Source organism: Engystomops pustulosus, chromosome 1, assembly GCF_040894005.1.
Source record: "Engystomops pustulosus chromosome 1, aEngPut4.maternal, whole genome shotgun sequence".
NCBI lineage: Eukaryota > Metazoa > Chordata > Amphibia > Anura > Leptodactylidae > Engystomops > Engystomops pustulosus.
In genome coordinates, this window is record NC_092411.1 from 181,583,900 (window position 1) to 181,592,868 (window position 8,969).

General features: G+C 43.3%; 1 long non-coding RNA gene across 1 annotated transcript; it reads left to right on the forward strand.

Annotated features, from left to right (window-relative positions):
- The first annotated feature begins 471 nt into the window (after positions 1-471).
- On the forward strand, positions 472-7,397 carry LOC140098657 (uncharacterized). The gene is made up of 2 exons (XR_011850082.1): positions 472-546; positions 6,846-7,397. It is a non-coding gene; the product is annotated as an uncharacterized lncRNA (long non-coding RNA).
- The last annotated feature ends 1,572 nt before the right edge of the window (positions 7,398-8,969 follow it).

Genomic DNA, 8,969 nt, shown 5'->3' on the forward strand with positions numbered 1-8,969 from the left:
TTGATACCTCATTTATATAATTTTAACTATATTTTTACAATTTTACTGAATAAAAAATAGAAAAAATCTCACATGTTTTATCTTTTCAGTGGCATAACTTAAGCTCTAAATCAGCTCTGTCAACCGAAAAATACAAATTTTTTTGCCTGGGTAGTTCTATTCAGTTCTACCATTTTGACACACATAACTTTTTTTTAGTGAAGGGGTTTGATGAAAAATAAACAGCAAATTTTTTTTTACGGCATACACCAAGCAAGGCCAATAATGTTTCTGATTTCTTGTACTCATTGTTACAGACACAGCAATACCAAATATGTGTGTGTGTGTGTGTGGGGGTGGGGGTGGGGTAGTGTTTTTATGTTTTTTTGTACAATTGTATATGTATTATTAGATGTGGGAAATGTTGGTGTTAGGTGACTTTAACTTTATTTTTTTTTTAAATTTATTAATTGTCTTAAAACTTATTTTTATAGGTTGTCCTGACTTCAGAGTTAATTGTGCAATCATCGGACCTCGGGGCTGCCATCCGATGATTGGACTCCCTTGGTAAGCAATGCTGGGAAGGGTCTTATACACATCGGAAGCACCTAACGTGCCGCAGTCATGCGTGAATGTGGCCTATTAGTAGTTAAAACCCACATGTTCACTCTATATTTTACCAGTCTGTGAGCCGGTGCCAGAAGCGGGACGTAATAGCATGGCAGGGGTCAGGAAGTTATCTCAGCCTGTGCCATACTATTATGTCCTGTGCCTGGAAGGGGTTACAAAATGAAAACATTTTTAAAAAACCTAAAATTGATCATTTTGCCTACAATTTATATAAAAACAAATCATGTTAGGTATCACCTTGTCCTATCTATCACAATAAAAAAAGCAACCCTGTAACGAAAAATACCGGTCAACCCTGTAACAAAAAATACTGCAAAGTAAAAGTGACAAAATAAAGACTATTTTTTGTATAAAAGGTTTTAATTTTTAAAAATCTATTAAAAAATAATAAAACCTATACAAATGGGGTATCCCCTTTATTGTACCAAATGCATGTTTATAGTCAATTTTCTCTGCATTTGGAATTTGTTTTCCAGCTTCCCAGTACACTTCATGGAATATAGGAAAACACTAGAAAAACAGACATTTATACAGCTTTGTGCATGGGAAAGTTACAAAGTTATGGATTTTTAAAGGGGTTTGTCCGACTCTGCTTGTTTGTCTGTATCTGTTGTTTGTCCCTCAGTGTTGTGTAACTCCCAGTGTTACCCTGCTTTTCCAGTCACAGTCTTAGGTTTTCTGTGTACTAGTGTGATCACTGGTCAATATCCATATTCCTGTCACCTGTCCGCTCCAACGTCCACCTGTTGCTGGACAGGTTCCTCACAACTCTACTAATAGACATATTCTACACATAGAAAAAAGAGAGATGAGACAGATCTTAGCATCCCTAAAAACAAACTCAGTGCAGCTACCTCACCTCATGAATCATCATGCTGTACCTTGTTTGTAATGCTGATCACCTTTTTATGCTGCTGGACATAAAATGCCTCTGGCTCTAGTAATCTTTGCCTCCTCCTCCCACTGCTCCTGCAGTACAGTGTTCATGTGAGAGGAATCACACAGGAAGACCTGCCCGACCAGAGTGAAGACTAGGTTTATGGTCGTGTTAATGCCAACCATAACACACAAGAGCAGGACTGATGGAGACAGGTTAGAATATATCTTTGAATTAGAGAATACCGTATATACTCGTGTATAAGCCGAGTTTTTCAGCACAAAAAATGTGCTGAAAAACCTCGTCTCGGCTTATACACGAGTCAATGATAAAAAAAAATGTAATACTCACCCTCCGGTGTCCCCGATGTTCGTCGCAGCTCCCGGCGGCTCCCGATCCCTGTCACGGCTCCCGGAGGCTCCCCGTGTCTTCTCTTCTGTCTTCTCTAGCCGGCAGAGTCGCGTCCATGCGATCTGCCGGCCGTCGCACTCTGTGATGCGACGCTGTCGCCGCGGATGACGTCATCAATGGCGACAGCGCTGCATCACAGTGTGTGAAGGCCGGCGCGATCTCCCGACCAGAGAAGATAGAAGAGTGAAGAAGCCGCCGGGAGCCGCGATGGGGATTGGGAGCCGCAACGAAAATCGGGGACAACAGAGGGTGCGTATTAAGTTTATTTCTTTATCTGTATACTAATAGGGGCTGCTGTATACTACTGAGGGCAGACTGTATACTGATGGGGGCAGGCTGTATACTACTGGGGACAAGCTATATACTACTGGGGGCAGGCTGTATACTACTTGGGGCAGGCTGTATACTACTGGGGGCAGTGCTGTATACTACTGGGGGCAGGCTGTATACTACTGGGGGCAGGCTGTATACTACTGGGGGCAAGCTGTATACTACTGGGGGCAGGCTGTATACTGATGGGGGCAGGCTGTATACTGATGGGGCAGGCTGTATACTGCAAGGGGACAAGCTGTATACTACTGGGGGCAGGCTGTATTCTACTGGGGGCAGGCTGTATACTACTGGGGGCAAGCTGTATACTACTGGGGGCAGGCTGTATACTACATGGGGCTGCTGTATGCTACGTGGGACTGGCTGTATACTACATGGGGGCTGGTTGGCGGTATACTACATGGGGGCTGGTTGTCGGTATACTACATGGGGGCTGGCTGGCTGTATACTACTCGAGTCAATAAGTTTTCCCAGTTTTCGGTGGTAAAATTAGGGGTCTCGGCTTATACTCGGGTCGGCTTATACTCTCGTATATATATACGGTATGTTATTTTGCCATCTTAAGTGTATCGATAAGATTTTTACTTTGTGGAAATCCCCACTTTCAGGGAGAGGAACAAAAAATGGAAACACAAAAACTAAAAAGGGCATCAGCAGGAAGGGGTTAACACGGTGATAATAAAAAATACTTGCGGGGTGCTGTCCCTGGGTAGGAGAATAAAGACACCGTGACTTCATCCAGGTATACTGCAGCAGGGGAAGGAAAAAAATTCAGAAGGAAACTGACTGTACATTCACACCATTGAAGATCTAACCATCTGATGCCATAAAAATTGTGTCCCAATACTATTATATTTTATGCTCAAGTGCCACGGGTGACCCCGCGACCCATGTCTCGGATCGGGGGGGGGGGGCACCCGCGTCCCACTCCCCCAGGTCCATACTCACCTCACCTGGCTCCGGACTCCAGGTCGATCCCGTCTGGGTCCCCCGCCGGCCTTCCTCCGAGGCCGCGCTCCTGCTTCCTGCAGAGGCTGCATGCTCCCGATGATATTTAGGAAGTTTTTATTTAAAAAAAGTATTCAGACCCTTTGCTCAGTATTGAGCAGAAGCACCTTTTGAGCTAGTACAGCCATGAATCTTCATGGGAATGATAGAACAATTTTTCCTGGATTTGGGGATCCTCTGCCATTCTTCAAGAATGGTCACAGAGTTGTTCTGAAGCCAATGCTTTGTTATCTGAGCTGCGTGCTCAGGGTTGTTGATTTGTTGGAAGGTGGACATTCAGCCCTATCTGAGGTCCAGAGCACTCTGGAAGAGGATTTTATCCAGGATATCTCTGTACTTGGCTGCATTCATCTTTCCATCAATTACAACCAGTCGTCCTGTCCCTGCAGCTGAAAAACACCCCTATAGCATGATGCTGCCACCACCATGTGTCACTGTTGGGATTGTATTTTGCAGGTGATGAGCAGTGCCTGGTTTTCTCCACACAGGGCCGTATCTGCCATGAGGCAGGATGAAATATCGTTTTAGGCGGCAGATATCAGAGGCGGCAGAATGGCAGCCTGGATGATTTAGGAGGCAGCCTGTGACCTGAACTATCCCCCAGCAGACGTTCCTGCTGGCTTCTCTCTGCTCCCCCCTGCACAGGTCATATACTATTTAGTTAGGATCCTTTTAGCTATCAGCCAATTAACCCCTCAAGCCACCATGACGTTCCCCAATGTTATGGGCAGCAGTGCATAAAGCCACCTAGACGTTCCTTAATGTTATAGGCAGCAGTGTATAAAGACACCATGACGTTGTGGAACGTCATGACTTCTGCCTGTCACTCTGACAAAACTTAGGGTAACAGGATCGATCCTGTAGTTTCTGAGAGCAAAGGCTCTAAGCAACGTGTTAGGGAGGAATAGAAGTCCCCCCCCCCCCCGCCCCCCACACTCAAGTGATCACTGTGACTGGTCATTTAGTACAGACAGACAAATCACAGAAGAGACCAGACAATCTCCTCATTTTCCTTCACAGAGGAAAGAGATCAGATGCCTACAGTGACCCTCCACACCATAAATCACCTACATACCACATTCAGTTAACCCCTTCACTGCCCAGCTGCATACCTCTCCCATCTGTGCTCTCCTCTACATTTTGTTTTAACTTTGAAGAAAACCTAAAGGCTTAATAAAGCTCCTTTATTAAACATTTTGAATAATTTAAGGGGTGAATTTATGTGTTTTCTGTTGTTTAGGTCCATTAAAATCACTTGAGAAATGAAATTTCCCTCAATAAAATGAATTTGGAAATTTTCTTAAAAATATCTACTAAACTTAAAAGCCTTCTACCACCCTACAGATACAAAAGAATTTTTAAAAAAATTTAGCCAACACAAAGCAGACATATGGTGTATGTTATTTATTAAGTCATTTTTTTGTTATAACTATAGGTTCAAAAATTTAAAGAGTTCAAAAGTTTTAAAAAGAGCTAATTTTTCCAACTTTTTGCTATTTTTTAGTTTTTTCATTAATAAATTCAAAATATATCACTCAAATGTTTCAAATAACATAAAGATCGATGTGTCACAAAAAGCTTTCTCAAAATTAACTTGGTATATTAAAGTGTTCTAACGTTATTACAATTTAAATTGACACATGTCAGATTAGAAAAATCTGGCTGTGTCCATAAGGTCAAAATAGTCCTTAAGGGGTTAACTGGCAATAGAAGGTCATGTGATCTTCTCCTGTCCCACGGTATCTAGCCCTGTGTTATAGCAGGAGCCAGGCAGGGGCTTATTTATACTCTATAGACAAGGCTACTAGGGAAAAGGTGAGGACAAATAGCGGCCACTTATTCTGTCCCTGTTCATACTCTGTTCAAAGCCCTCCTCCTCCTCCATGTTCATGCAGGATATTACTGCAGGTCAGAGAAGAAGGGGGGGCAGGGTGATGGTGGCCGTGCTGCACCTCGGGTCTTGGAGTGAGCTGTATCCTCCACCTAAAGGAGAGGGAGAAAATACTGAGCTCAGGAGGAAAACAATTGATAAATATGGACATGTGTGTGAGTGATTGTCTACATACAAAGAGTGTGGAAATAAACATTTAAATAGGCATGTGTATACAGTGAGGGGGGGGGGCATTTGAGTTTTCTCCTCAAGCAGTAAAAGGGCTAGAATTGGCCCTCCATCCCCCATATTGTCCAGCTGGGTTATCATGTTCTTTCTCTCTGCTATCCAGTCAATGATGCTCCTCTTAATGTCATGTGCCACTTCTTAATGGCCCCTCTCATCTCTCCCTAATATTGTGACCTCTAATCTGCCCCTCATATTGTGGCCCCTCATCCCCTCCTAATATTGGGCCCCAGTCATCTCCCCCTCATATTGTGTCGCCTCCCAAACCCCACCCTTCTCTGATCTCCCCTCATATTGTGGCCCATTATCTCTTTCTCTTATTGTGGACCCTGATCTACCCTTCATATTTTGGCCTCTCATCTCTCCCTCATATTGTGGACCCTCATCGCTCCCTCATATTGTGTAGCCTCCCAACCCCCACCCCTCTCTGATCTCCTCTTAAATTGTGGCCTCTCATCTCTCCCTCATATTGTGGCCCCTCATCTCCCCTTCATATTGTGGCCTCTCAATTCTTCCTCATATTGTGACCCCTCATCTACCCTTCATATTGTGGCCTCTCCTTTCCCCCTGATATTGTGTCCCTTCATCTCCCCTTACCATTGTCCCCCCTCAACTTCCTTTCAATTTTTGCTCCTTTTATATAGTGCCCTCCCTGCTCCCTCTTTTCGCAGCTTAATGGAAAAAAATATTAAAGACGCTTAAAGATGTTTTGTGCCTCTTGGCAGTCAGCTCAGTATAATCCATAGAAATACATTGGGATGTGTAATAACCACTGACACGTCCCCACATCATTTCTGTGCATGAGCCCTAAGATCACAAAGGATTGGCCACAGTGGTGGTGGTCCTCCCCGCAACTCATCATAGGACTAACCTCAATCCTTATGAAAGAATCCCCCAAAAATAAACCCCACAATTACAAGAAAGATCTTCTACGTGGTCCCAGATAAATCTGCAGCCTTATATAATATAATATTATTTATTCACACATCATATTTTTCCCCAAAAACATGAATTATTGTGTGCTCCAATAAATAACATTAAAAGATCTGTGAGGCTGTCACTTATAAATATGTATATATTATACATATTTACAAGAGACATATATACAAGAGACAAGGACAACTTAATTCCCCTCTAGTCAGACATTAAAGGGTTAAGGAAAAGAAAAGGTATCCCAGCTCAACTCCAAGATCACATCGAAGTCGGCACGGCACCCGCCTTGTTTGCACAGGCACGATACAAATTAGAAAAAATTTGATGGTCCAGACAAGATCAATGAGCTTTCAGACTTTTATTGCGTCATTTACATTTATCCACAGTGTTAATCCATAGTTTAACTATGGATTAACACTGTGGATAAATGTAAATGACGCAATAAAAGTCTGAAAGCTTATCGATCTTGGCTGGACCATCGAATTTTTTCTAATTAAAGGGTTAAGTCTTTAGAATTTTGTGTCACAGATGCGCTGATGTCATAATTTCCACTTCTGACAGATAGACACTGAAACTGACCAATCAGAAGCAAGATCATACAGCCTCACCTGCCTGAAGTGGCCAATCAGGAGCCACATCATGCTGCCACGCCCACCGGCCTCAAGTATAAATATCTGTGCCGGTCAATAGTGGCAGGCACTGGGTGGTGAGACGCCGAGGTGTGAAGAACCATGGATTTATGTACCCCTGGATGTATGGAGCCTGGACCCCTGGACGTGTGGACCCCTGGATGTATGGAGCCTGGACCCCTGGACGTGTGGACCCCTGGATGTATGGAGCCTGGACCCCTGGACGCATGGAGCCTGGACCCCTGGACGTATGTATCGTGGACCCCTGGATCGCTGGACACCCAACTACCTGGGTGACAAATATGTATTGGCATTAACCCTCTAAGCCCAGAGGAAGGGCAATCCTTCAGCCATGGGTTCCCTAGAGGTTTCCTCCACAGGGGGTTTTTCCTCTCCTGAGTGCTGAAGGGTGACTCTTCGTGAGTCCAGGGTCTGCCATGGGATGGGATTATAAATAAATATTTGGTTATTTAATTCCCAATTATTTGTCTTTTGTCTATTTATTGGGTCTTCTTTGGTTTAATTCATTGTTATTGGGGGTTTCTTGGGCAGGTGAATACAAGGTCTGTGCACATCACATCTCACAGGGTCATAAGGAAAACACATGAGGTAACATAGTCCAGTAACTGCCCCTATGGATGCATCTACTGCAGTGGTTGCCCCTTACATACTGCACAGTTACCACAAGTAAACACATCCCTGAAGGAATGAGGCCTAACATAGGTCATAATTGTGCTGGTTACCCTAGCAACCAATCACAACACAGCTTTCATTCCTAAAAGTTCTCTCTTAAAATTAAAGCTGCTCTGTGATTGGTTGCCAATTAATATACAGTAAAAGTACTTTCCATAACAAGCAAAGTATATGAAAACAAAACACCTCATTAACACCCTTGTGACTGAGGGCGTTTAACCTCGTAATGGAAAATGGCACCCAAAGTCGAAAAATGCCATTTTGAGAGTATTAAAAAATGATTAAAAAGTGATCAAAAGGCCATACAGTCCTCAAAATGATAGCATTAAAAATGTCATCAAAATTCACAAAAAATTACACCACCCACAGTTCCATGCACTGAAGTATGAAAAAGTTATTAGTGCCAGAACATGGCAAAGTGAAGAATTTTTTTTTTTGTACAGAAGGTTTTAATTTTTTTAAATGTATGAAAACATTGTAAAAACTATACTGAACAGGATGTGTACACCTTTAAAAGATTTGTCAGATTTGTTCCTGTTCCCCTGCCACATATATAGCAGTGGAAAAGAGCTAGGCTACTGAAGGATTAAAGGGAACCTGTCACCAGGAGACCCATTTTTAGCACTCCCCCAGTCCCCACAGAGCATAGTACATACACTGGAGCAGTTCCCCCCTCACCCTTGGGAACAGATTCTCCATGTGACCTTTTCAAATATATGAAAACACCCATCACTGGGCTTAGCGACGCCCCCTGCTCCTCTACAGCCAATCCTGAGTGAGGGGAGTTATTCATATATTTGAACAGGTCACATGTTTCCCAAGGGTGGGGGGAACTGCTCCTTTCCAGCCACTCCCAAAAGGCAACTGCCTAGTCACACAGCAGATGCTAATGAAAGGTACAATATAACATATCTTTTTTTCTGTAAAACCAATTTTTAATACAAAAACACTTTGGCAGTGTATGTACTATGCTCTGTGGGGACTGGAGGAGTGCTAAAAATGGGTCTCCTGGTGACAGGTTCCCTTTAAGGGGGGGGGGTGACAATTTAATTAAGCCTCAGGCTGCAAATGTGCTAGAATTAGCCCTGTCTCCACGCATATCACTTAGAATTAACGGCAAAAAGTTCAATCTTCATCTCATCAGACCAAAGAATCCTATTTCTCATAGTCTGGGAGTCCTTCATGTGTTTTTTGCAAACATTGTGCAGGCTTTCATATGTCTTGCACTGAAGAGTGGCTTCTGTCTGAGTACTCTGCTGTAAAGCCTCGACTGGTGGAGGGCTGCAGTACTTTTTCCCATCTCCATATTGCATCACTGGAGCTCAGCCACAGTTATCTTAAGGTCCTTGTTTACCTCTCTCAC